At 43.7% G+C, this 27,547-nt stretch overlaps 1 protein-coding gene across 1 annotated transcript in view; it reads right to left on the reverse strand.

Moving 5' to 3' along the window:
* Nucleotides 1-3,516: 3,516 nt before the first annotated feature.
* Nucleotides 3,517-27,547, reverse strand: part of LOC128345950 (E3 ubiquitin-protein ligase Topors-like) — a 65,568-nt gene continuing 41,537 nt past the window's right edge. The window contains exon 4 of the transcript XR_008316713.1: nt 3,517-3,755. The gene's annotated coding sequence lies outside the window, so the exon portion shown is untranslated. The remainder of the gene's footprint in view (nt 3,756-27,547) is intronic.

Below are 27,547 nucleotides of genomic sequence, written 5' to 3' on the forward strand. Positions count from 1 at the left end.
GGGGCAGCTAGGAAAAAATATGAACATTTGTGATGATGATGATGACGATGATTGATGATGATTCCAATAGGTCTACATCCTTTCCCCAAGTGCACACAAATGAGAAAAAGATATTCTCACAAATTCATCACATATTCTTCACAAATTCATGCTGGCTTCTGCTACTCATGGCATTGCTATCAAGATGCTCACAGACTGACTGCTTTATAATCAATTCTAGTATCTTCCCTGCTATCTAACTCAGACTGGCCAATCTCTGGTTTCCCAGATCTTCCTCATTCCCCTTCATGAAAACTGGGACAACATTAGCCCATCTCCAGGCTTGTGGTTCTCACTTGTACTCCAGAATTTCTCAAAGACGATAGACAGAAGGTCTGAGGACACTGGGGCCTATTTTGGCATGCAGTGTCCTCTGCAGATATGACCAGAAGGCTGAATCATGCCTTTGGAAGTTCAGATTAACAGGATGGCCATGGATTGCCATTTTTATTGGCAGGCTGTGGAATGTCTATGCAGAGTTTTGTTAAAAGTGAATTGTAAATAAGTATTGATTTCTTAAAAGCAATTTTAAACATTAAATGTTTAATTTATGTAAACAGCTTTCAGCATAGATGGTATATAAATGTATTTTAAAATGCATAACAATTATGATTTCACATAGGGGTGTGCACGGAACCTCTTTGAGCAGTTTGCTTTTAGTTTGAACCAAACTTGAACCAAACAGCCTGGATCACAAACCAGTTTCTTAGAAGCAGCGAGCAGTTCAGTTCTGCTGCACTAGAACCAGGTCAAAGTGGTATGGCCCAATTCGGCCCGGTCCTGCATGTCTTCAAATGGGAATCTGGTAAGGAGGGAGTGGGCGGGAGGTCACCTTACGCGCCACAGTGGCAGTGCAGCTCCTTGGCAGTGGTGAGAGGCTGGTGGCAGCTCCCCTAGGCCCCATGGTGCCCCCCATCATCGTGGGATGGCAGGGCCCTGGTTCAGGCCTCCGCACAAATGCAGAGACCATTATAGTGACCTCCATGCATGTGCACAGGCCATTTGTGTCACCATGCAAATTGGCATGGTGATGCAAATGGCCTCTGTGCATATGCAGAGGTCACTCTAATGGCCTTTGCACTGGTGCAGAGGCCTGGACTGGGCCCCCACCAACCCGTGCTGAAGGGGAGCTGTCACCGGCCCGCTACGACCGCTGAGGAGCCATGCCACCACTGCAACTGGTAAGGTGGCCTCCCACCCACCCGCTTTGTTTGTAAAGGGGAATCCTTACTGGATTCCTCTTTACAAACAATTCAGATTCGTCAAACCAGGCTAAGCCGGTTTGGGCGGGGGGGAGGGCGCTGGTCCAGTTCGAGCTCGAACCTGTTGAACCGGCCCAGTTCAAATCAAACCCAGTTTGATTCGAACCAGTTCCGCGCATCCCTAATTTCACTTCACTAGTAACAGAAACATAGTAGAAAAAGAGTGGAGCTTCTTTGCTTTTTCCTCTCATGGGATGCTGTTCAGTAATCAATTTATCATTCCTTAAAGGGGTCTCAGGAAACAGAAGTTATTTGGAGATATTTAATGCAGAAACAGGCAATCACACAGTTCCAGGATCTGTGTAATCTGAAGATATGATTGTGCATCTAAGAGAACTCAGAGCAACAAATCACAACATGGTAAAAGATTTTTAAAAATCCATTTTTTTCAATGTAGCCTTTGAGCAGTTTTATTTGACTGTAATAAATCTTTTGTCTGCTTTAAACTTGGAAGTCCTGAAATTGAAGTGTCGTGAAGGAGTGCATGGAACTATGGGAAACATCTATTTGTGTGTGTGTGTGTGTGTGTGTGTGTGTGTCAGGTAACTACTGGAGCAAACTATAGCCTGCAGATCTCCTTTTTGTGAGATTTTACTCTGCAGTGGAAATTACAGCACTAAATATGATAGCACTAAGTTCTGCAATCACAGTGAAGCCCAAACACGTGTGAAAATGGCACCAAACCAGTTTTAAGAACAATTTTCTTCTTGAATGCCGTGGTTCAATAAAATTGTTTTAATGGACAAAATTCAGAACAACTTGTTGGAGCTTTGAGCATCAATATCTGAATCCAGACTGGGTTTCCATTTCAGAGTTCTTTAAGTCTAGAGTTGCCAACTCTTGAAATCAAACATTCTGGTACCTGGTACCTGGTCTGGAGGTCATAGGAACATAGAAAGCTTCCTTATACTGCATAAGACCATCTGTCCATCTAGCTCAGTATTGTCTACACAGACTAGCAGCAGCCTCTCCAAGGTTGCAGGCAGCAATCACTGTCATCCCCATTTGGAGATGCCAGGGAGGGATCTTGGAACCTTCTGCATGCAAGCACGCAGGTGCTCTTCCTCGAGTGGCCCGATCCCCTGGGGATTATTTTACAATGCTCACACATACAATCTCCCATTCAAATGCTAACCAGGGTAGACTCTGCTTAGCAAAGGGCACAATTCATGCTTGCTACCACAAAACCATCTCTTCTCTCTAAAGATGAGTTGCATTGGTCAGGAATTGAACCCGGGCCTCCTGCAAGCCAGGAAAGAATTCTACCGCTGAACCACCAATGCTTCCTTTGGTCAATATCACAATGCAAAAGAGGACAATTTAGCTAAAGGGTTCAACTTTTTTTAAAAAAATGGCTCGGGGGGGAAATAGCTCTGTCCCCTGACCCCGAAACAAACAATTTTAAAAAAAAACACAACTCTCAGATTAGTAGCTTGAATTGCAGCTTGTGGGATATAAAGCTTTTTGTGGTGTCTGAAGAAAATACTAAGAACTATCTTAAGATGCAGTTTTATTTAGACTCACGCAAGTCTATTTTCTTCTCTCGATCTCCTGCAAAACCTGGCCCAGATTAGGTTCATAAACTACACCAAAATCACAAACTGGACTTCTAAACATTAAAAGAGAATAAAATAGAAAGTATCGCTCTGTTCTGTTGTCTAGGAAAAGGCAGATGACCAGCTCTTTGTATTCATACCAGACCTAGCCTATCTGGCAGTTTCATCTTAACTTCCAATTATGTTGTTGCAATGCTTTCTCCCCCTGAAACAGACTCTGGGGTTCCATTCAGACTGAAGCTCTAGAGTGCCCAACACAACCCTGCTTCAGATTCTTATTTTGGGAATTTTAAAATCTCAAATCTATCAGCTAGTCATATTTTTCTGCATAAGATTAAGCAACCTAAATTCTAATATGCTCAGTGCTTGAAATATAATTAAATCACTGAATATTCAAAGGAAGGAAATAATTCAGATCTGATTAACATAAAAAGCCTTGTTATTTCAGCAAGAATATAATCCCAACACAGCATAAATTGATAAAGTATACAAAGTTCCTCTCAATTCTGTATTGTATGTACTGTGCAAGATGTTGACTGAATTCAATAGTATACGTAGTATGCTATAATCCAATTGAAATATGTATACATAATACATGCACCGAATGAGAGCCTTTTAGATACATTTTGTATATTGAGATTTTGCTTTTTTCTTAATATTCTCTGTGTCCTTTTCAATAGCCTTTTATGGGTTTTCACAAAGAAAAATCATTCCAACAATGAAAACAATGTTCTAATAAAACATGTAATACTTGATATATTAGGGTTGTGTTGGTGTTACTATTCATGCACAGTGATATTTCACTGATTAGGGAAGAAAAAGAATGATGATCAGTGATGGGACAATATTATGATTACCAAGCTGATGTTCCAAGATCTCCATCCACAAGATGAAAACCCTTTAAGAAATGAAAAAGAAGAGATTTTTAAGACAGTATGCAATTGCTTGGCAAAGAAAACCTCAAATGACCAGTCAAAACATTTTGGATTAGACTCAAACCTTGAGTGCCCTCCTGTGGCGGAAAAGCAGCAGAAAGAGGGGCCAGCAATGAATGTGGGGGAAGGGCTGGCCAGCATATTTTCACTCCTTTTTTCTTGTTCATCACTGAGTCATGGCACTAGATGGGCACACATTCATCAGATCTGGCCTGGATATATAGCTCCTCTAGTTCTTGGTGGATGTCACTGGGTTGACTGAGCAGTGAAAGGGAGGAGGAAGCAGTGTGAGGGGAAAAGGCTGAGCAAGGTTCGAAACCACTTTCTCCCCCTTATTCAATCACTGTCTAGAATCGAGCTCACTGTAGAGAACTCTTAAGGTCTTCGAAACCTGGATGCATTGCACCTGGATAGATGATGAATAGAACTGACTACTAATCTAGGTCCACCATGCTGATTGCTGCATGACCACATACCCCTGGGTAAAACATTTGTTAGAGGAGGGCCACACTGAACTCAGAGACACTTCTGTGTGGTTTAGAACGCCTGGGCATTCTAGGGTCCTAAACAGCACTGAAGCATCTCTGGGTTCAGTGTGGCCTTCTCCAGACCAATCGTATTCCAAGGGACACAGGGGGTCATGATCATGGAGTATGGAGGGGAGCATGGAAGTGGGTGTAGCTAGCTGGCATGCTCCCATTTCAAATGCCCGAAGAGGGCTTAGGTCTTGAATGCCTGTGCACCCCTACCCAGCTCTGCGAAAGTGAGGAACAACAGGGAGACTAGCTACACCAGACAAAGAAACCTCCTTGCCCTGACCACTCTAAAAGGTTCTAGGCAGGACTCCTTGCCAGTCTAAGCAACAATATAGCTTTTGTTTTCTGCCTTTGCCTTGCTCCCCTATCTGCCTCACTCCGCCACTCCATGGCACAACTGTTGGTTCCCACTTTCTGCTCTTCATATGCACTTTCATTCTTGGCCCCCTACAGAAATCAGTGCCCGGAGACCACCGCTACCTCTCTAAAGAGGCTAGTCCTCATGGTAGAGTTTCTATTTAACAGGTAGCATCAAGGGAAAAAATATCTGAACCAGCAGAGCACCAGGATTTCCCAGATTTTGGAACTTGGTCTTCTAAGCATGCTAAATAAGTAAGCAAACAAACAAAATAGTCAGGCAGCAGGGGAAATGGTGTGCCCAACTTTGTTAAGCTGCTCCCAGTGCATTATAAAATGGAAAAACACTGGAAAGACTGGTGAACCTTCCTGATGCTCTGACTAGGGACAGACATTTCACTGATATTTGCAACATTGCCATGACCATCGCCAAGTCAAAATACCTTATCAGAATGTGGATCTTTTGTCTGTAGCATCATTTTGCACTGGAGATCAAAATCCAGTGGAGGCAACGATCTTCTCAATGGAATTTTTAAGCTTTTGCAAAAAAAGTAAAAATATAAGCAAAGAAAGTAAAAAACCCCACCAGGACAGAGTGGGTTTTTAATTCCTTTGCATAGTGCAGTACATCTTTTTACCTCCGCAATCTAGAGGATGCCATGTTACACATGTGAGAGCTGAGTCAAAAATTCCCAGCTGAGAAATTTTGAGTCAAATTTGGGGAGGCAAAAGGATGGGTGAAAGTCCTCCTCGGTATATTTGGGGCTTTATTTGTTTGTTCAATTTTTCTACCAGTTTTTATAAAACATCCCAAGGCGGTTTACAGAAGTTAAAATACAGTAAAACTCCATTAAAATTGCATTTAAAGCCTTAAAATCAATTAAACAATAAAACCACCCCCCCACCCCCCCAACCCCCATAAAAATACAAACAGAAGAAGGAAAGCTGAGAGACCCATCTTTTTTGTGCCATCTTCCGCTTTGCGATGGTGGTGCTCTTCCTGACAGCTGAAGACTAATGCCTGCCATTTGCCCCCACATGAACCCCTCCAATACAATACAAACTCCCACCTGTAGTATTGGAGGGCAGGTACAAAAAAGTTCCTTATTCATTGTGTTGTTGTCCATGTGGTGATAAAGTGGTTGAGTCGATTGCAAATGGGGTAGCAAAACTGGGGTGGGCTATTTCGCATTAGCACTCACATATGCACTGTGTTGGAACGAAGTGCAATCAACTGTACAATTCTACAGTACCATAAACTGTATTCCCAGACTGCCTTTTCTATCCCTCAGTAACCCGCTCTCCATAAGATGGTAGGGCAGTAGTAAGATACACTTCTAGTGATGTGAGAGACCCTCTGTCAACTTCAGTTGCATGCATGGTGCCATTTTACTCCAAGCCCAAAGCAATAAATTCAAGGAGACCACCCTTGACAACAGAATTTATCTCCCTAACATCAATCATTGTCACAACTCCTTAGCTTAGCTTAAAGAAAAAACACTCATTATAATCACTTACCAAATGTTAATTAAAAGGTGATATTCAGAGTATTAAGATTGCTTAAAGCTTTGTTGAACATTCATCAATCTTTTGTGTGCTCCTAATGTACACCAGCCAAGAAGCCAAGCATATAAATGAAGAAATATTGCAGATCCATATTTATCCAATGTATGCCAGGGTAGCATACAGCTGGAATGAATGTAGGCTTATATGTGGCCCTGAGGTAAGATAAGAATTTTTTTTTTAAAGTATGGGCATGATCCAGACAAAGATAAGCACATTATAAAAATCTTATTGATTTCAACAGAAGCAGTAAACTTTCAAACTAGTGATTATCTGATCTAGATATGAACATGTTGTAAAAGGGAGTCTTTGGGGCCAAACTGGAGTCCTCTTCACCGACAGCAATGCCCCCATTGAAAGAAATTGTGTTCCTGTGGCTGAAAGCCCATAGTCCTGGTTAGTTAGAGACTGCCATCATGCAATCACATGACCAGGGCTGATGGAATAGGCCTCTCTCATGCAAATAAGTATCCTTCCCCCAGTGGCATTCTGACTGGGGAGAAAAGACTCGTGTGATTGGTTCCTCCCATATGGTTGTGTCATTTGTGTCATATGAGCTGTGGCTGAAGGGGGTATAGTATTACAGGTCATTTTTGTGTAATGTTGGTGTTCAAAAAATTGAAAATCCAGTGGTGCTAAAGCAAAGAGCACCTTCCCTCCCTCCTTGTTTCGAAAATCAAACACTGAAGCTCTTTTCATGATCCGTGAGAAGAGCTTCTGTTGGGTCTGCGGGGAGATAGAACACGCTCTCCCTGTAGACGATCAAAGTGTAGCCATGGGTGGTAGGGATGTGCACAGAACCACGGAGGTGCGGTCCGGTGCCAGTGGGGGTCCCCCTTTAAGGGTGGGGAGGTTTGCACTTACCCCTCCTGCCGCTTTCTCCCCGCCGATGCTCTGTTTCTGTGAAAAGTTTGGGGGGCAGCAGCATTCCTCCCTGCTGCCCCTGCCCTCGCTCTTGTCCAGAAATACCGGAAGTAAGGACCGTGCATGGACCCGCCACCACATGCACATACCCGCTGTGCACATCACATGCTGCGTGCGCATGTCACTTACTTCCAGTATTTCCAGACAAGCAAGCTGAGTGCGCACTTATTACTTCTGGTATTTCTGGACAAGAATGGAGGAATGCTGCCGCCCCCAAAACTTTTCACAGAAACAGAGTGCCGGCAGGGGAAAAGCGGTGGGAGGGGTAAGTGCAACCCCCCCACCCTTAAAGGGAAACACACACACCCGCCACCGGACTGCCAGACCGGCCCAATTTCAAACCAGTTTGGAGGCCTCTATAATGGCCTCTGGACTGGTCCATGCACATCCCTACTGGGCGGCCAGATCGGCCACCCACACAACTGCCAGCTCCATCACAGAGTCGGTGGGGGCTGTGGGGATTGAGGGCTGTGCAGCCCCAGGAAATTCCAGGATGCCCCATGCACTTGCATGGGGCATCCTGGAGAGACCTCCTGGCTGCAGCCTCCCATTTAGGGTTCTAAAGTGCACTCGCTCCATTAACCTCACTTAAGGGGAGGGGGAATTAGGCAGGCTAGCTACCTTGGGAGCCTCAGGCTTGCCTGTGAGCCCGTGGTTCCCACAAACACTGGAAAGCAGGCTTAGCTTCCTTTTCCCACTTTCCAGTGCTCGTGGGAATAGCCTCACTGTGTGCTTCAGCTGAACCACCACCACCCTTGCACTGCCTCTCTGCCTCATGCGCTTACTTCACATAAATGCTGGCCTGATCTGGGCAGCATTTGCCCAGCACCAAGCTCTCAGCTGGGCAGGGGTGGTGGCAGAAGGAAGGGAGATGCGACTCTTGGAGAGAAGGGGGGCATTGTTAGGGCCATGTCTCTTGACAGAAATGAGGAGGATGGAGGGGAAGAGATGAGAAGCTGATAGAGGGGAGGGAAGGAGATAGAAAGGAGGGACAAAGGAAGAGTGTGAAAGCAAGGGAAGCCGAACATTGTCACTATGTGTTTGTTAAGTTTGCTGCTGCATTGCCTGTGTTTCAACATCACAGTCCTTGTGCTGTCAGCAAGGTGCCGTTCACATTTCCGATGCCTTCTTTCAGTTTTTATCTTTGTGTTATAGTACTACAACATCATTTTTTTTAAAAAAAGCTGTATTTTCCCATTGCAGGGAGGTTTGCGCAAGCTAAAAAAGACTGCTCCTCCTGCTGGTGGCTTTGCTCACAACGCTTTATTTACAGTTTGAAGACGATCCTGCCAAGCTGAAATAAACTACCTCCGAACAGCTTGTAATCTGGACAGCACCCTGGAAGGGAAGAAAGACACTGTGAGGCTGTTCACACCTGCAGCCTAGCCCAGGCTAGGGAAGCCCAGCCTGGGCTAGGCTGCACTTGTGAAGCACCAGGATCAAGCCAGAGTAAGTAAGGAGTGACTGCACCATGCATGGTGGCTGCTCCTATGAGAGCAGTCACCACATTCATGCCCTGGAGCACCTTGGTATGTGGGAGGGGGAAGTCCTGCTGTGGCTCTGCTCATGTGGGCACATGGTGTGGTGGAGGGGAAGGTGGCCACTAGTCTTCTGCTGGGGCCTTCCCCGCAGCTGTGTTGCCAGCGAGCCATATTTCAGGGCAATTCTGGTAACACAGCCACCTAGCAGTGGCCTTGAGGTTGTGCGAAAGACCTCTGGGACTTAACGTAGCAGTGACAATCATTCTCAGCCAACTTGAGCCATTGCCTCAGCCCATTCAACAGGAGCTAAGATTATCTTCCTGAGCAAGGGTCAAGCTGAAACAGACATGGACATTTGGGGTGGCGTAAAAATATAATAAATACACACATACTTACAGGGGCAGAGCCACCATTGCATGGGGGGAGGCATTCAATGGCCATGTCCAGGGGCCACCATGTCCAAGGGCCCTGCCTGGAGCCCCAGTCACACACCCCACATAATGGTGGAGGTTTCCTATCCAGGCACTGGCCAGACTGAGACCATTTTAGCTTCTATAAGCTTGGCTTATGGTACCAGTATCCAGCTACAAGATGCCTGTAACAAGTTTATAACTAAGATACCCAACTAACACATTATGGTATCCAACACCAGTGTTCGTTCTCATTCTGCAGAACTCATCCCTTTGACAATTCTCGTTAGAGAAAATATAAATGTAGGACACCTAGGACATCCTCTCTTGGTAGCCCTGTTATTTGCTATTGGCTTGCCAATTAGGCAAACTGAGGCAATGGCCTCAGGCAGCACCTGTTGCAAGTTGCGGGTATCCTGCCCCCTACCACCCCGAGTCGTAACCTCACCTGCCTTGCCATCACTGCTATTTCCCAGCCAGTTAGCATCACAGGCAGCAGTAGCAATTGGCCCTGGGCTAGCCCATCTTTCATAGAAATCTGCTCAGAGCAATTACTTGCTCAATACAGTGAAGAAGCTTACCACAGCATGACAGGTCCACATTTAATTAGAAATACTTCGTTCAAAAATGGTGTTGTCCTCAAATTGAAAACAATTCAAACAGCCCCACAGCATTTTGATGGTGACACCAAATTATGCAAGCTTTGAGCAGTTACATTTAACCCAGAAGTGGTTAAGGCAAGTTGTACATTAAATGGATCCATGCATTTAAAAAGATTCCCAGCTGGAAAATAAGTCTATGAATTTAGGAGGAGAGCTGGTCTTGTGGTAGCAGGCATGACTTGTCCCCATAGCTAAGCAAGGTCTGCCCTGGTTGCATATGAATGGGAGACTAGAAGTGTGAGCACTGCAAGATATTCCCCTCTGGGGATAAAGCCACTCTGGGAAGAGCAGAAGGTTCCAAGTTCCCTCCTTGGCATCTCCAAGATAGGGCTGAGAGAGATTCCTGCCTGCAACCTTGGAGAAGCCGCTGCCGTTCTGTGAAGACAATACTGAGCTAGATAGACCAATGGTCTGACTCAGTATATGGCCGTTTCCTATGTTCCTATGTTCCTATGAATATTATAGGATAACATATTTCTTATATGACAGGACTGCACCTTTGTATTTCCTTCCCCCCCACCCATCCCCCGGATCTATAGTGGAGAAAGGCCAAAGCAGCCAGATACACACTTTGCCTTTGGAACTGGAGTTCAGCCCAGGTACAGAGGTGCCTCCACTACTGGAGACTTGGGGGCTCTAAAGAAGGAGCAGGAGGAGTGCAGGTGGGCACTCAGATCCCCAGTGTCCCAGCCTACTCCAAGGAGACAACCTGTTCCAGCTTCTCGGGCTCTGAAGGATCTGGAGTGCTATTGCTGGGATTGGCTGGGGCAGGCTCCTCCTCCTCCAAGTTGGGCTGAACCCCAAAATAGGAGGAGCCATGTGAGGATAACGCATTTAGTTCACTAGCATGCAGCCTGAGTCTCTCCACTGTGGATCAGCACTCTGCTGTTGTATCCTGGGGAAAGAGCTGCCCAGTTCCCTACCGATGCAGATGCAGATCAGAACACTGTGCCACCCAAGCCTCCTTCAGATGGTATTAAAAAGTTCCGCTGTGGTTGTTCACAGCAGGGTGCTGGGGGAGGAAGTCCTGCCCCCACTGTGTCACTCACCCATGTACCCCGCTGCTCACAGTTATGACAGGGCTTGTCTGAAGACAGGAGAGCCCTCCCTGTGGTGGCGGGCGCATCCATGATTGTGAAGGTGAATTAATCTGCCCTCACAATCCTGGATGTGTCTGCCCTCATGGGGAAGGATTTCCCCTCTTCACACAAGCCCCATTGAAAGCATGATCGTCAGGGCATGCAGGTGATTGATGCAGTGGGGGCAGGACTTCCTCTCCCTTCACGCCGCTGCACAGCGGGGCTTTTAGATAATGCCTGAATTAGGCTCTAGATGTCTCTATCCATCCCTGTGCACAGGCCCCTCTTGTTCTTTATTTGAGGGCATGATATACACTGACATTTGCATGCTGCTATATGACAATGAAGGAGAGAGATATTCAGCTGATTGCAGCCATGGATCTAGGCATTGTTTTAATATGAATAAGATATAAGTTTAGTATAATGAGTGGGAAGAAACTGAAAATGGTGTTGTTGGGTTTTTGTTTTTTTTTTTTGCTCTCCTGCAAAGATGAATTTAACTGACATTTTAAATCTTCATTACCATCTTGGTAATGCAGGGGCAAAAGAGTTTTTTTGTTTTGTTTTGTTTTGTTTTTTTAAAACCATCTTCCTGTTCACTGCCATTTAGTAAGCACATAATAATCATGTTGACCTTTATCTGAAAATTTACAGGAGGCATTTTGGATTCTATCTTTGGCACCTTTGTCTATAGCAGGATGGCCAGCTAGAAGCCAGCAAGCTGCATCTGGTTCTTTCCTACCTTGTTCTTTTTTCCTGGGCCCTAACTCCTCTCCCACCTTGGAAGGGGAGGCTACCAGATTCTTCAGACCCATGGGCTTGACCAGCAATGACAATGTTGGTCATTGAATCCACTCTCATATCCTACCAGAGAATCTACTCTCAGAACACCTCAGAAACAACAAAACCCAGTGCCCCACTGGCTTGTGGGTTTGGGGGTGGATGGCACCCTATGTGCACTACACCACAATTGCTCTAGGCCACCCTAGTGCCCCCCCCAAGTGAAGTTATGGGACCCCTGAAATTCCCCATTATTCTCTATGGAGGGAAAGCTTAAAAACACACAAACTTCAGACATTCTTTAAAAATCACCCCTTTCACCAATTTCCTTGAAATCTGGGTAGTAGCAGGCACCCATTGGGGAACTACCACCTGATCCACATTTCTGCCCCTGAAACCCCTTTTCTGCCCTGAATATGCCCCAAAGACATGCCAACTTCAAAAATCTTCTAAAAATCACCCCTTTGCCCAATTCCTTTGAAATGTGGGTGGTAGCTTCCTGTTACCCATCGAAATACCCATTGGGCACTACCACCCACCACAACCCACTCTGGGCCACCCTGCTGTCCCCCACATGGAGCTATAAGGCTGATGAAATACCCATTATTCCCTATGGGGAAAAGCTTAAAGATGCACCAACTTCAAAAATTCTTTAAAAATCACCCCTTTGCCCAATTTCTTTGAAATTTGATTGGTTGCTTCCACCCATTAGGCACTACTGCTCAACCCACTTTGACCACAAAATAGAAGTCTGAATCTCCAAATTTTGGGGGTCAAAATCTGGAGTGACTTGTTTTGTACATGAATCTGAGCAATTGAGGACAGAGGTGATTTGTTTTTTCTACAAATCACCAGAATCAGCCAGATTTGGGTACAAATAGTTTTGCACATCCCTACTGGTTACAGCACAGGTCTGGGCTCAATCTAGCCTGGTTTTTGTTTTTCTTCTAGTGATTTCAGCTATTTTCCTCCTGCAATTTCTCTCCTGCAGATGGACCAACTTCTCTGCAGACAGATTCTCTTCCAGGCTTCTGCTAGCTGCTCACTCTTGGCTCTCTTGACTCATCTGGACTGCTATCCTGGACTCTCCTGGACTCATTCTCTTGGACTTTCTTCTGCAACCTCCAGCTCTGCCTCTTTCCAGCAGACTCTACTTTCTCAAACTCTCTCTATTAGATGTGTGAATTGATTCGAGTACAAATAAATTTGTACCTGAATCTAGCTGATTCGGGTGATTTGGAAACAGAACAAATCGCCCCTGTGTTCCATTGGCAAGATTCTGGTCCAAATCAAATTGCGCCAGATTTGATTTGAATTGATTTGAGATTCAGATTCCTCCTATTATTTTCCTCAGATTCCCAGCTTTCATTTTTTTTTTAAAGCTAAGCTCTAGCCCTAGTAGAAGTGGAGTTAAGGAGCAAAATGTGTGGTCCTTGGTGTCTAATAGCCTTTCCTCATAATGAATTTCTATGAGGATTCATTACACACCAAAGAGTCTAAACACCTCAAACATTCCTAAAATATAAACTGAATACCCAGTGGCTCGTTGGTCACGGGGTAGTTGGCACATGGGATTCCATTAATTCCCCACCCCCATCCATAAAGCAGTGGGGTCAAAAGGAACAGAAGAAATGAAGACATTAAAAAAACTAAACACTTCAAAATTCCTAAAAAATAAACTGAGTACCCCTGTGTGTACTCTGGGGCATAGAATATACATGGGGCATAGTTGTATACTGGGGGGGGGGGCATAGTTGACACATGGCAATTGACAGTTGGAACAGAGGAAATGAAGGTGTCAAAAGAATCCTCATAGGTATTCATTATGAGGAAAAGTTATATACACCAAAGAATCTAAACACCAATATTCCTTAAAAATAAACTGAGTATCCCACTGCCTTGCAGGGGTGTGCGTGTGTGTAGTTAACATATGGCAGTTGACAGTAGGGACGTGCGAACTGATCTGGTGGTCCGATGGTCCGGAGGTTCGATCCGGAGGTTCGGGGGTTTGTGATCGAACTGAACCTCTCCCAGGTTCTGTCCGGAACAGAACGGAACCACCGGATACCTGTAGCCCCTTCGGGGGGGCTTGCTGTAGGCCGCGGGGTGTGTGTGTCCCGCGAGGGTTCACCCTCCCCCTGCTGGCCTCCCTCATCTCTGCAGCCGGGTAAATGTAGTATTTTTGGCCCTTTCGGGCCTCCGTAAAGGTGAGCAGTGGCCATTTGGGCTGCTACCGCACATGTGCAAATGCCCTCTGCAAGGCCTGGTGGCCTACAGCCTCGCAGAGGGCATTTGCACATGTTTGTCAGCGGCCAAAATGGCCACCGTTCGCCTTTATGGAGGCCCGAAAGGGTCAAAAATACTACATTTACTCAGCTGTGGTGGTGATGAGGGAGGCTGGTGGGGGGGAGAGGGAACCATTGCGGACCCCCCCAGGCCTACAGCAAGCCCCCCCCCGAAGGGTCTACATATATTTATAACTATTTTAAAAAAATAAAAAAATATTGTGCCCCCCCTGACCAGACAGGATGGGGCGATTCGATGGGGGACCGGACCGGACCCAAACCAGGCCAGACGGTTCCATGCACACCTTTAGTTGACAGTTGGCACTGTCCAATGACAGTCAAAATGAACAGAAGAAATGAAGGTGTACAATGAATCCTCATAGGGATTCATTATGAGGAAAAGAATCCAAACACTTGAAAAATAGTACATTTTGCTTCATAACTCCACTTCTACAAGAGCTAGAGCTTAGCTTTTCTTTTTCTTTTTTAAATGAAAGCTGGGGGTGCATGTTACAGTCAGAATAGGGCAACTTCAAACCCCCATTATTTCCCATGTTGGAAATATACAAAATCTTTAAAAACTAAAAAAAAAAAAAATCATTAAAAATTAACCAAGTACCCCACTGCCTTGAAATTTGGATGTTATGTGGCAGTGATGGGGACATACTTTATATGCAGATGATGCGGTCATTTTGTCCCAGTCCTAAGTCCCTGCCAGAAGCCAAGTAGAGGAGAGGAAGAGCCCATCTGCTTCCCATCCAGTGCTGCCCGGAGTGAGAGACCGAGTGTGTGCTGTTGGCTCCTTCTGCTGCTACCTGCCTGCTCCTGTTTCCCCTGTGAGTCTGCAGCCTGCTAGCAGACAGATGTGGGCCTTGCAGAGGGCATTTGCAGATGTGAAACATCTGTGGACAGTGTGGGCAGTGTGTGCAGGACTGGGGCCAGGGGTGAGTGACTCAGCAGTTCCTGGTACCACTTGCCCACCTCTGCACCTTTCATAGGAATGTTGCCTGTGGCGGTGGGCTTGCAACTGGCAGGGTCGCCACTGAAGGGGTGACTCCAAAGAGGGTCACCCCTTTGGGGGAGCCACTTCAGGGGATAATGAGGGTGAAGGCCAGACTGTTTGGCTTAGGATCCCCCATGGGTGTGTAAAGGTGGGTGGGTATTTTAATTTGGCTTCTGCTTGAAATCCTGGGTAGGTTGAGTTTTTAATGTGTCTGGGTCTGTCTGGAGATAGGAAGACAGGACATATATCCACTGATTATGGAGCAGCTATTCCAGTGGCAGTGGGGAATAGAAGAAGTAATGCTGACAGGTCAGCAGGCCATTGCAGGGGAAGGGAAATCAGAAACCTAATTGCAATTTCCCCTTCTGGCTGTCCTGCCAGCTCTTTGACCTTGGAAAGCAATGCCAACCAACCACAGAGTGTCTTGCTCCTTTGTAATGCCACTCAGTCCAGTATAAACCTGAAATCATCCATGATCTGATTCTGGATGAAGGGGCTGATCTGATATTTATTACAGAAACTTTGCTGGGGGAGGCTGGTAGCCCTGTCTGGTCCCAGCTTCTCGCTCCAGGGTACTCTGTTGAGGAGCAGGAGAGGGGATGTTGGTGGGGAGGTGGAGTGGCTGTGGTCTATAAGAACAATATCTCCCTTGCCAGGATTCCTGTCAAAATGTCTGACCATATTGAATGTGTGTATCTAAGTTTGGGGACCAGGGACAGACTGGGACTTCTGTTGGTGTACCGATCACTGCCCAACAGAGTCCCTAACTGAGCAGATGGACTTGGTCTTGGGCTTGGCATTGAAGTCTCCCAGGCTTGTGGTGGGGGACTTCATTGTTCACTTTGGGATCAATTTGTCCGGGGCAGCTCAAGAGTTCATAGTGGCCATGAAAACTATGGGCCTCAGGACCCATAGGCCTCAGGGCCAACACTTGATCTGGTCTTTCACTCTGAAGGAAAAAAATTTAACCCCTGTTAACTTAGCAAAGAGGTACATTTTAATGTGGTAATTCTCTTTATTTAAAAGGGGGAGAGTAACTGGCTCTATCCACCCCCAGCACAGTACCTCCAGTGACTGTTGCTGGTGTCTATCTTATGTTTCTTTTTAGATTGTGAGCTCTTTGGGGACAGGGTTCCATATCTATCTATCTATCTATCTATCTATCTATCTATCTATCTATCTATCTATCTATCTATCTATCCTCTGTGTAAACTGCCCTGAGCCATTTTTGGAAGGGCAGTATAGAAATCAATCAATCAATCAGATATGTTATTAATATGGCTATGTTGAAATTTTACATGTGTTTTAGATGTTTTGATATTGGTCAAAGACCGTAATAAAGACTGACTGACACCTCCAAAATGGCATTTGGAACACTTGGAAGGTTCCAACTCAGGACAGGGTCATTCTGTTCTGAGCTCAAAACAGGCCCTTGATTTGAAGGATGTTCTGTTTTGAGCTCGGGACCCTCGAAACAGCCCGTTTCAAGTTGGAATGTTCTGAGCTAAGAACATTCTGCACATCCCTAGTTGTTGGAAAGTGTACCACTAATGTCTGAGTAGAAACAAATAGTAGAAACAAATTAGAGAATCATGTGGGCAAGTGGTTTTGTTTTTTACAAAGGCTGAGAACTTTTTAATAGGGATATCAACCGACAAAATGATTAATTCATCAATTCATCAGTTCACTTAACAACAAATTATTGTTGGTGGCTAGATGGATGTGAGCCAAGTACCAGTTTTGGCATCAGCCTTATTAATACAACTCTGTATAGCATCAATAAAATGAAGCAGATCTCATCCTCAAAACCCATATGTTGACATAGATGGTGTTACAGTAAAAGTACGTCACAGATTTTGCTGATGAGATTCACTCCATATTATTGATTCTTTCATGAACAAAGCAGTGTATAAATATTTGTTGTAGTTGTAGTAATTACAAAATAGGTACTAGATTGACATCCTGTCAACAGAACAAAAATTTTAATTTTAATTTGCGGATAGACTTTGAATCCATGAATGTACATACAGTTGGAATCTGATTCCAATCTATCTTTTCAGATAGAAAATGCATCTGAATTTATAAACAAATGAATATTTAACATGTTTTTTAATGTGTGATTAAACACCAGCAAAAACAGGGTGTCCATTGTCTGTGTGTGTGTGTGTATCTGAGAGCATTCCTCTCTATTCAACTTTAGTCATGACAATATCAAAAGAGTCCACTTACTGCCACACTATGAATCACTCACTCTAATACTAGCATAAAACAAGTGTAGCTATTTTCACCTGTCAAATATTGGAGGACAGGATATACTGAAGTACAGAGTAGAGTTGTTCATAGATGCTGGCAGGAATATAAATGCACAACTTGTGTATCAGTACCTACTATCATTTGAAGTATTAAAAAATATATGTTTGCTTATCTTTGAAAGGCCTCGAGGTTTGCCAAGGGTTTCTATAATCAAGAAAACCTTTCTATATAATTGCAGTGGCATGGCCCAAAGTGAAAAATGGACAAAAATGGGAATTTGAAACAAGAAAGATCCTACAGTACCAAAAGGATTTCTTGTCCATGGTCCTTTAGTAGATTCCAAACTATGTCATCTTTTATGAAATAACATGATTTCTACACATAATTCTTGTATCACAACACAACTAATGCCAACTGAAAACTCTTGAATTTCTTCTCCATTAAATTGACACCATATTTTACCTCTGTTGAGGGAATATAGTGACAAGTTCACATTTATAATGAGTACAAGCCGATGCATTTAGAGTTATATTTCTTTAGGGCAGTATTAGTGAATTTTTAAAAATCCCCAAAGTGAATGTGCTCAATATACATATTTCTCAAAGTATAATATAGTAATTTGTACTTCGATTCCAGAACAAGAGCAAAATAAAAGTCCTCTTCTCTGCTCCCTTAAGTATTTTAAAAGAATTTCTATATGACAAATGTAAGTTTGATCACATAATTATGGAGCTACAAGGAAATAAAATATGATATTCATTTAATATTGTATTCCACTGAAATTACATGTTTTACAAGTACACTATTTTGAGGAGCAGCACTTTATATTGGATAATACTATCTGCAAGAAAATATGTGAGAGAATCCTGTATTAAAAATGGATGCAGAGAATATGGGAAATTGCAGAAATGTAGAAAATGAATGAATTTGTGCAGATATCAGAAAGAAATTTTATGTTTTGCATATAGTTGGTTGCCCTTTTTTAACTTATGTAAACAGTGACATAATTTAGATTTAAATAAGATTGGGTGTTTCGTAAGAGTTAGACATGGTTCAGTGTACAATTTATGTCTTTTTAAGTTGTTTATATTGGGTTGAGTCGCAAGGTTTCATTCCTCTGGAAGGAGTTTCTTCCAAAGGAAGGAGACTTCCATTGTATTTTGAATCTATCTCTGTATGTTTCTAATATTTATTTATTTATTTATTTATTTATTATCAGATTTGTACACTGCCCCAAACTTCCGTCTCTGGGCAGTTAACAATAGCATAAAACAAGTTAAAAACATATACAAAAACTTAAAACAATGTAACAATTTAAAAATAAACCAGAGATTAAAACCTAAAAAATTTAGGAAGCTGAGAAAGCTCGGGCGAAAAGATGGGTTTTCAGGTGTTTTTTGAAAATTGCCAGAGATGGGGAGGATTGTATCTCAGCAGGGAGCACATTCCATAATCTCAGGGCAGCAACGGAGAAGGCCCGTCTCTGTGTAGCCACCAAAGAGGTTGGCAGTAACCGGAGATGGACCTCCTCAGATGACCTCAATGGGCGGTGGGGCTCGTAGTGTCATAATATCCAGTAATGTCCTGATTATTTGACTCTTTTTTATTCCCTGTAATTTTGTAACTTAGATTTCTTTCTTTTGCATTTTAAAAAGAGAATCCTCTGTAAGGGTCTAGGTATCTTACAAAAATAAGGCTCTGCAGCATCCCATGTAAGAATGGCCTATTAAGCAGTGTAACCCAATCACCACTGGCTGTTCTCACAAGCTTTCTACAACATGGCAGCCAGGCACTTTGATTGTTATGGCTGTCATTGACCTATGTTCTTTCCAAGTCATCAAGAAAGCAACAGCTGGGAAGAATCATGCCTCTTGCCTAACCTGGAGATAAGCTGCCCAGAGCACATGTAACCAGTTTCTGTACATAGGCCCCCAACTTCGCAGAGAATTGCTAGTGTGAATTTGGAAAACTGACCAATAATTTCTATCACAGCTGTTGGAAAAAGAATTGCTACCTTTTCATACTTTTAATGGGTACGCCACATACATTTTGGGAGCTCTGCCCCTAATAAGAAGGAAATGTGTGGATGGTGTTTGTCCATATTTCTGTGATTGCAGAACCACCGTGTCTACACAAATAGTGGCTAGTGCTGACAGGTTTTGTTTTCAAGGAAAGTAGGGCCCTTGAAGGGGAAACTAAAAGCAAGAGTAACGTGGGTGTTTGTTTTTTAAGCAACTAATAAGGATAAGTGCATTGTTTTGTAGATACATGAGGCATAGTTTGTGTGGAGGCTATATGGTCACTATGCACAAATGATTCTTCTTCCAATTCATAATTAATTGAAATATTTATTTCTTTATTATAACAAACAGTTTATAAATAAACAGTGTTATGGCAAAATGTGGACTGTCCATAATTTTCCAGGTTAAAAGGTGGCATCCGTGACTGAAAAATATGCATTCGTGATTAAATAACTGGCTGCTGGACCTTTTTGTGTTGTTTATTTATTGTTTATTTAACATATTTTTATACCGTCCACAACCTATGTCTCTGCATGGTTTACAGTTAAAAACGTTAATCAGTTAATTGTAAACCGCCCTGAGCCATTTTGGAAGGGCGGTATACAAATCAAATAAATAATAAATAAATAATAATAAATAAACAATTAAAATCATTTAAACAAACATTAAAATCATTTAAAAACCCAATATTAAAATATTAAAACAACAAATCTAATTAAAAGCCTGGGTGAATAAATATGTCTTCAGTGCCTTTTTAAGAATTGCCAGAGATAAGGAGGCTCTTATTTCAACAGGGAGTGCATTCCAAAGTCCAGGGGTAGCAATGGAGAAGGCTCTCTCCCGAGTAGCTGCAAAACCAGTTAATGGCAACCAGAGACGAACCTCTCCAGATGATCTTAACAGGCGGTGGGACTCATGGTGAAGAAGACGTTCTCTTAAATACCCAGGGCCCAAGCTGTTTAGGACTTTATAGGTTACTAGTGTTTTTAAGCCCGTTAGAATAACGGGTGCTAGACTATTCTCCCTCTTTTCATGCATTGTGTGTGTGTATGTATGTGTGTGGGTGGGGGTTTTTATGCTGTGCTGTTGGGGGGGGGAGTGTGCTGGTCTCGCTTGTGGCCACTGCCTCAGTTTTTTATTTTTTAAATTAATGTAGTGTGTTGTGCTTTGTGTTACTTTTTGTGGCTGTTGTAGTGCTTAGTGTTACTTTTATGTTGTTGCGGTTCTGATCGGGAGGGGCGAGGCGGTGGGGGAAAGAGAGCAGGAGCGACAGAGACGGCACTGGGGAGACAGGGACCATACTCCGGGGGCCGAGCGGAGGCTGTTCCGTTAAAGCCTGAAAGGGTTAAAGCTGCCCCCGCCGTTGCAGCGAAACTCCCACCCTTCCTCCCAGCTTCAGTGACCACCTCACCCTGGCCCTTTTCAGCTGGCTGAAGGAAAACTGGCATAGAAGAGGGAGAGAGAAGATTGCAAGCAGTGCTTCTCTCTCTGCAATGCCTCTTTCTGAACTGGCGCTTTGGACGGAAAGGACGCCTCTTGCGTCCTTTCCGCCCAAAGCGGCAGTTCGGGCAGAGTCTGTGCAGAGAGAGGAGCTCTGCCTGCGTGCTCCTCACTTCCTCTTCAATGCCGGTATTTCATCATCCAGCTTACATGGGACAGGGTAAGGTGGTTTTGGAAGTTGGGAGGGAGGCTGGGAGTTTGGCGGCGGCGGCGGGGGCAGCATTCTCCCTGTCAGGCTTTTTCGGAACAGCCTCCACTCGGCCCCCGGAGTTTGCTTCGGGGTTTGTCTCGTTCAGGTTCTGCTGGTTGGTCCTCGTTTTCCCGGTGGCCTCGTTGGTGTTCGTTTTCCCGGTGCTCGTGTTTCTGGCTCGTTTTCCTCGTTGGTGTTTTCCTGCTTTTTCCCTGGTACCAGCAAGCGTGTCTCCCTTGCCCTGTTCTGCGCCTGCGCTTCGCGCAGGCGCAGAACAGGGCAGGGAGGCACGAACACACGCTTGGTGCCCGTCCACGGACGGACACCAAGCGTTTTATTAGAGAGGATAACCAGCAGATTGTATGTCTCCCAGAAATGTATTGGCAGTCAGTGTAGTTCTTTCAACACAGGAGTAATATGGTCTCTCCTAGTTGACCCAGAGACTAACCTGACCGCAGCATTCTGAACCAACTGCAGTTTCCAGACTACATACAAAGGAAGCCCCACATAGAGTCCCTTGCTCTGTGTTAAACACTGTTCACCCTGGCTTCCTTCCTTCAACAGCTTTGACAATGTGAACCAGCTCTTTGTTCCATGGATGGGATCATATGCTATCATGGTGCTTCAGGGGCTGACATCCAGAACAACGAAACACTTACGGAAGAATTTTACACTAACACAAAATTGTTGCACTAACTACTAGTGCTAAGTCTGGAGTTTGTGTTCCAGACTATTGTTGTGCTGCTACAAGGACACTTGCAGTTGTGCAACAGCAGCACAACACATTTATTTCAATGGGAATTATTCCACAAAGTACTATGCACAATAGCACAACAAACATTTTTAGCAGAACTAAGCCATCCTCTTGAGCATGTGGTTCCTTGCTCTGGATGTCGGCCCATACGTCTTTGTTCATCTTTTAATCTCACTTTAGGAAACAGATTTTTTTTTTTTTTTGCCTCTGCATGCTGATAGATGTGCATAGAAAATTATCTAAAATTGAAATTATCTCTTAATTTCAGGGGTTCTTCCCAAGGAGCAACTGAAATTCTCTCCAAAAATCAGGGTTCCTACCAAAGAGAAATTTCAAATATTTTTTTTCATATGGCTTCTGCATATCCTACCAGTCACATGTGTGTATATATTTCCATCACCCTCTCTGCCTTTTACATATACCAGATTAGGCCCATTCACTCGTTATATTCAATACTTATACAATGAGTGTACAGTGTACAGAGGTAGTCATTCACGTTTTATGCTGAAAGCAGGTACAGAAGTACACTTTCTACCTGTACCATACATTTGACCCCTGCTAACTGGGCAAAGAGGCACCTTTTAACGTGGTGATTCTCTTTATTTAGCAGGGGGAGAGTAACTGGCCCTATCCACTCCCAGGACAGTACCTCCAGTGACTGTTGCTGGTGTCGATCTTATGTTTCTTTTTTGACTGTGAGCCCTTTGGGGACAGGGGCTCACATTTTATTTATTTATTTATTTATTTATTTATTTATTTATCTAGGCAAATCACTTTAAAACATTTGTTGAAAGGCGGTATATAAATATTTGTTGTTGTTGTTGTTGTTGTTGTTGTTGTTGTTGTTGCTGTTGTTGTTGTTGCTGTTGTTGTTGAAGGGCCTGTAGCCAGGTTCACTTTTAAATGAACACAGGTGGCCCTCATTATTCGTGGGGGATCTGTTCTCGCCTATAGGCACAAAAATGGAAACCACAAAACTAAACCTTACCTCTATGGGAACCCAGTGCTATGGTTCCTTAAGCTAAAGGGGGGGGGGGTTAAAAAGCACAGTACCTTGATCTCCAGGCCTCCAGCAAGCCCCAAATCCTCCCAATACTTGTGAACCTTTGCCAAAGATCTCGGGGTGGGTGGGTGGTGGTGGTTTTAAAGAGCCACAAAGGGCTCCATGCTGCAAAATGATGGCTGGAAATGACACTGGAAGTCATTTCTGGCCACCCAGGAACTGCGTACAGGTGAATTTTGCCTATTTTTAAAATTGTGAATAAAGAAACTGGGTATCTTAGACCCAACCGCAGATGCATGAAACCATAATCCACAAGATAATGAAACCATAACCCTGCAGATAATGAGGGCTACCTGTAGAATCATTCATACAAACACATGTACAAATGCACAGACAACATAATGTCTGAATCAGGCTGTTAAGTAGGCTCCTGCCTATGAGCCACAATAAATATATTAGCTTTCAAAAAGCCATAGGACATGGTTGTTTTAGCTTCAAGAAAGTAACATGGCTACTCCCCTTTTGAAATTTGTATACGAACGGCATCCTTGCCAAATTGCTAAATCTTATTTCAGATGAATTTCAAATGTCTGATAAAAGTGAAGGACATTCATTAATTCTTTCTTTAAAAAAACAAAAAAATCCAACAGCTATACTACATAAAATTACTTTGTAGTTCTGTCATCTATTTGCTGGCAGCATTTCTCAGTCCTGTTGGCTCAGAGGGTGCTTTTGAATTTGATTGTTTGTTCTTAGCACTTTAAGGGATCTCCTTCAGTTTAGCAATAATGCTTCTTGAAAATTGTGATTCTTAACATCATAAAAACATGTACATCAATTTGAATAAACAGAAAGCATTTTCCCACTCCCAAAAACCTCCCCCAAACAGAGCATCTATTATTTGAAATAAGGGTAAACTCACATTCTGTTAAGCAGAAGAAACAAAGCTTTCTACTTTGTGCTAGACAAGCTACTGTCAAAATAATAACTAATAAATATGTACAGAAGAAGTAACAGCCAATTTCAGATGCACTTGCTAAAATACAAAAGGGCATCCTGTTAATATGGCAGACAGAGGAATTAGGCAAATGGCAAGATTCCTTATAATTCTATGTTTCTGTGGCTCTATCAACTTAAGATAACAAAATATGCATTATTTTATGCCTGTTGAAGGCAGGGAGACAAATAACAAGAACATTAGCAAGAATTATTTAGATGGCAACTAGCATTAGCAATAACAAAGCTATTAACATAAATAGCTATTTGTTATAAATAACATGACCACTATTCTTTAAATAGAACTTTTCATAGTCACTCTGTTCTGTTTCCCCCCTCTCTACACTTTGTTGTCTCTTCCTCTATTATTTTATTATTAATTAGGAACATAGGAACATAGGAAACTGCCATATACTGAGTCAGACCATTGGTCTATCTAGCTCAGTATTGTCTTCACAGACTGGCAGCAGCTTCTCCAAGGTTGTAGGCAGGAATCTCTTAGCCCTATCTTGGAGAAGCCAGGGAGGGAACTTGGAACCTTCTGCACTTCCCAAAATGGCTCCATCCCCTGAGGGGAATATCTTGCAGTGCTCACACATCGTCTCCCATTCAGATGCAACCAGGGCAGACCCTGCTTAGCTATGGGGGCAAGTCATGCTTGCTACCACAAGACCAGCTCTCCTCTAATTAATTAAACATATTTGTATACCAGCCAAAACTCACGTCTCTGGGCAGTGTACAATTGAACAATACAAATTACAACAGAAAAAAAAGTTAAACTATTAAAACAGTATTTAATTAAAAGCCTGGGTGAACAGATGCATCTCTAAGGTCTTTTTAAAAGTTGTCAGAGATGAGGAGGCTCTTATTTCAGCAGGAAGTGGATTCCAAAGTCTTGGGATGGCAACAGAGAAGGCCTGTCCCTGAGTAGCCACCAGAAGAGCCTGCCTGCGGCAACTGTAGATGAGCCTCTCCTGACGATCTCAATGGGTGATGGGGCTCATGGCGAAGAAGATGTTCCGGGCCCGAAGCTGTTTAGGATATCATAGGTTATAACCAGCACTTTGAGGCAATTCTCACGACCGCCAAAAAGCGGGCTAAGGGAGCCTAGCCCACTTTTTGGCGGCCGTGTACAGCCACGGGAGCCAAGCAGCTCCCAGCAGCAAACCACCCTAACTACCTGTCCTCTTAGCCCAGGTTAACAGAGTGAGTGCTCTGCTAACCAGGGTTAATGGATCGTGTGTTGCTGCAGTGCAGCTCTGCACCACGGCAACTCATGAGGAGACCCCCGACTGGGAGGTTAAAAAGCTGCCTCCTGGTTCGGGGGTCTCTCTAGCATGCTCTGCGCGCTTGCATAAAGTATGCTGGAACTTGCAGGGGCCACATGGCCCCCGAACTCGCAAGCCCCAGCCAGCTCCATAACAGAGCCGGCAGTCATGTGGGTGGCCTATCTGGTCACTCAGGGCAGACTGCAGGATCGTCTGCGGGGAGAGTGGGCTAAGCCCGCTCTCCCTGCGTAATCCCATCTGGCGGTTCCCACTGATCATGGGAACCGCCTCCTTGTATTTTGCCTGGAAACTTAGCAGCAGCCAGTGTCGCTCTTTCAATACTGGAGTAATATGGTCTCTTTAAGATGTCCCAGAGACCAATCTGTCTGCTGCATTAAAATGTAGAGATTACTCATCTTCTCATTGTAGAATCCCTGAACAGCTTCTGAGGAACCCAACTCTGAAAACCCATCATCCATAAATCCTAAGCTAAGGTGGCCCTTCCATGAGGCAAGGTGAGGTGGTTGCCTCAGGCATAAGGTTATTAGGGTGCCGGTAGGACAGCAAGATTCCCCCCTGCTGCTGCAATTGGAACAGTTACTTGGGACTCATATGGCCCTTGCAAACTTTGCAAGATGAGCCTCTCCCCACGGTCCTTGCAAAGCTTGAAAGAAGCATGAGGAGAGGAGAGGAGAGGAGAGGAGAGGAGAGGAGAACATGCCTTATGTACCTCTCAGGGATAAACAACATGAGGTATAGCTCTTTCTGGCTGTAAATAGTCATCTGGGTGAATGCTTCCCTACATGAAAAATCCCTTCTCGCACAAAAATAGCATTCAAGGGAGAATGGTTCTAGGTAGCACTAATTTCCTATCAAAAGAGGTGGGAAAGATAATTGCATTTGCAGATCATAAAGTATTCAGATACAGCACTGAAGAAAAAGCTTTTATTTGCTATGCCCTGTTTAGTTGTCTGAAAGAGAAAAACTTTCCCCACCCTCTCATCCTGCACTCTGCCCAACTCTCTACTGCCTAACTCTCAGTTAATGCAGATGTTTTTGTATTTGTTACTGTCATAGGCCCAAGTAAAATCAGAATTATTTCTATAATAGCTTGTCAGGTTTTGACATTTGCTTTACATATTTTGAGTAAGATAACAGAGCTGCTTTTGGAGCCAGCTGTAATGGTTGACAGCACACTACTATATTTCTAGAAGACAAAGATGTCACAGAACATCTGCATTGCTGTGCCAAATGGATGTCAAGAAGATTTAAGAAGAACTGTCAAAAAGAATAAGGGGTGGGGGTAGGGGAAATAGAAACCTCTAAAGGAAACTCCATTAACTGCAGAAGTAGCTTTTCAATACAAGTTATTTATAACAACTTAAATACAACAATCCAGCAAGAGACAGAACAAAATTTATTTGAAGGATATGTTTTAGATAACCATAACAGAAATAACTCCTCTCATGGGAAGGAGATGGGGAAATGAGGACATATTGCATTCACGTATGTGTACATGTGTGTGCATATAAAAGTGCAGTAAACATACAAGCATAGTAAATATGATGTCTTCAAGATAACAGAGATATGATCTGGCTGCTACTATAAATCAGTTCTCCTCCAATCAGAAGATAGCATTCTAGGCAGCTTCTTAATGACTTCCGTAGCACCACTTCTTCTTCTTCTTCTTCTTCTTCTTCTTCTTCTTCTTCTTCTTCTTCTTCTTCTTCTTCTTCTTCTTCTTCGAGCCAATTTTATTTAAAGTGAGAACTGTTTCTCCGCAGAGAAATCTGCTATTTTGTGGCTTTTTAACCAAGCTTCTGGAGGGGCAGACATGATCAGACTTCAGGGTCCCGCATCTCCCTTATGATCTCTCCCCCACCCATCAGAAGCATTGATTTTTCTCATTTGAATAGACTAGTAACAATAATCTAAGCATTCACAGCTGTTATTACTTAATGGCAGCCCTTGAGCCAGAAGACAATTAGCATATCAAGCTGCTAGATAAAAGGAAGCATGGTGGGAATAATTGTACAGTGATGGAGAGGGAGAACTAAGAAAAGCAGTTCTGAACTATCTTGAGATCCTAACACTGGGGCGGGAGAAGGCTTAAGGGATTGGCTTTCAAACTCCTCACACTCTATTCCAATTCATGTTACACAGTATCCCCAGACGGGGCTACAAAGACTCAATAAGAAGAGTATCATAAAATGTGCCTGGCCCTCCACATCCAGTGTTTCCAAGAACATAGAAACTAATTAAGGAAAGGGAGCCGTTGGTTGATTCATGATGAATGAGCTAGTCAGTAAATACATATATGCTGCCGAAAATTTCCACTGGGCATCTAGTAGAACTTACTTCATATCATGATGTTGGGATGTTTTGTGCCTCTCCATCTCTCCAGCCATCCACATTATTGGCGGGTGATGGCAAGTAAATGCAAAGGGCGCCTTTACACATAATGCCAAACCGGAGGCGAGTGAACCAGAGGTTCCATTTCATAGCCGTCCGAATGCGTGACACCACGGTTTCATTACAAAAGTGACCTGAGGTTTTCAAGCAGAATCTGAAATTTGAACCTTTGGTTTGTAGTGAGTTTCAATGGTCCAGTCTGAGGTATCAAGGCAGAATTGTGTCATCCCAATTCTGCTGCAACCATAACTTGGGTTTTGTGCTGTGGCTGCTGCCAA

This window comes from Hemicordylus capensis, chromosome 2, assembly GCF_027244095.1.
Source record: "Hemicordylus capensis ecotype Gifberg chromosome 2, rHemCap1.1.pri, whole genome shotgun sequence".
Lineage (NCBI taxonomy): Eukaryota > Metazoa > Chordata > Lepidosauria > Squamata > Cordylidae > Hemicordylus > Hemicordylus capensis.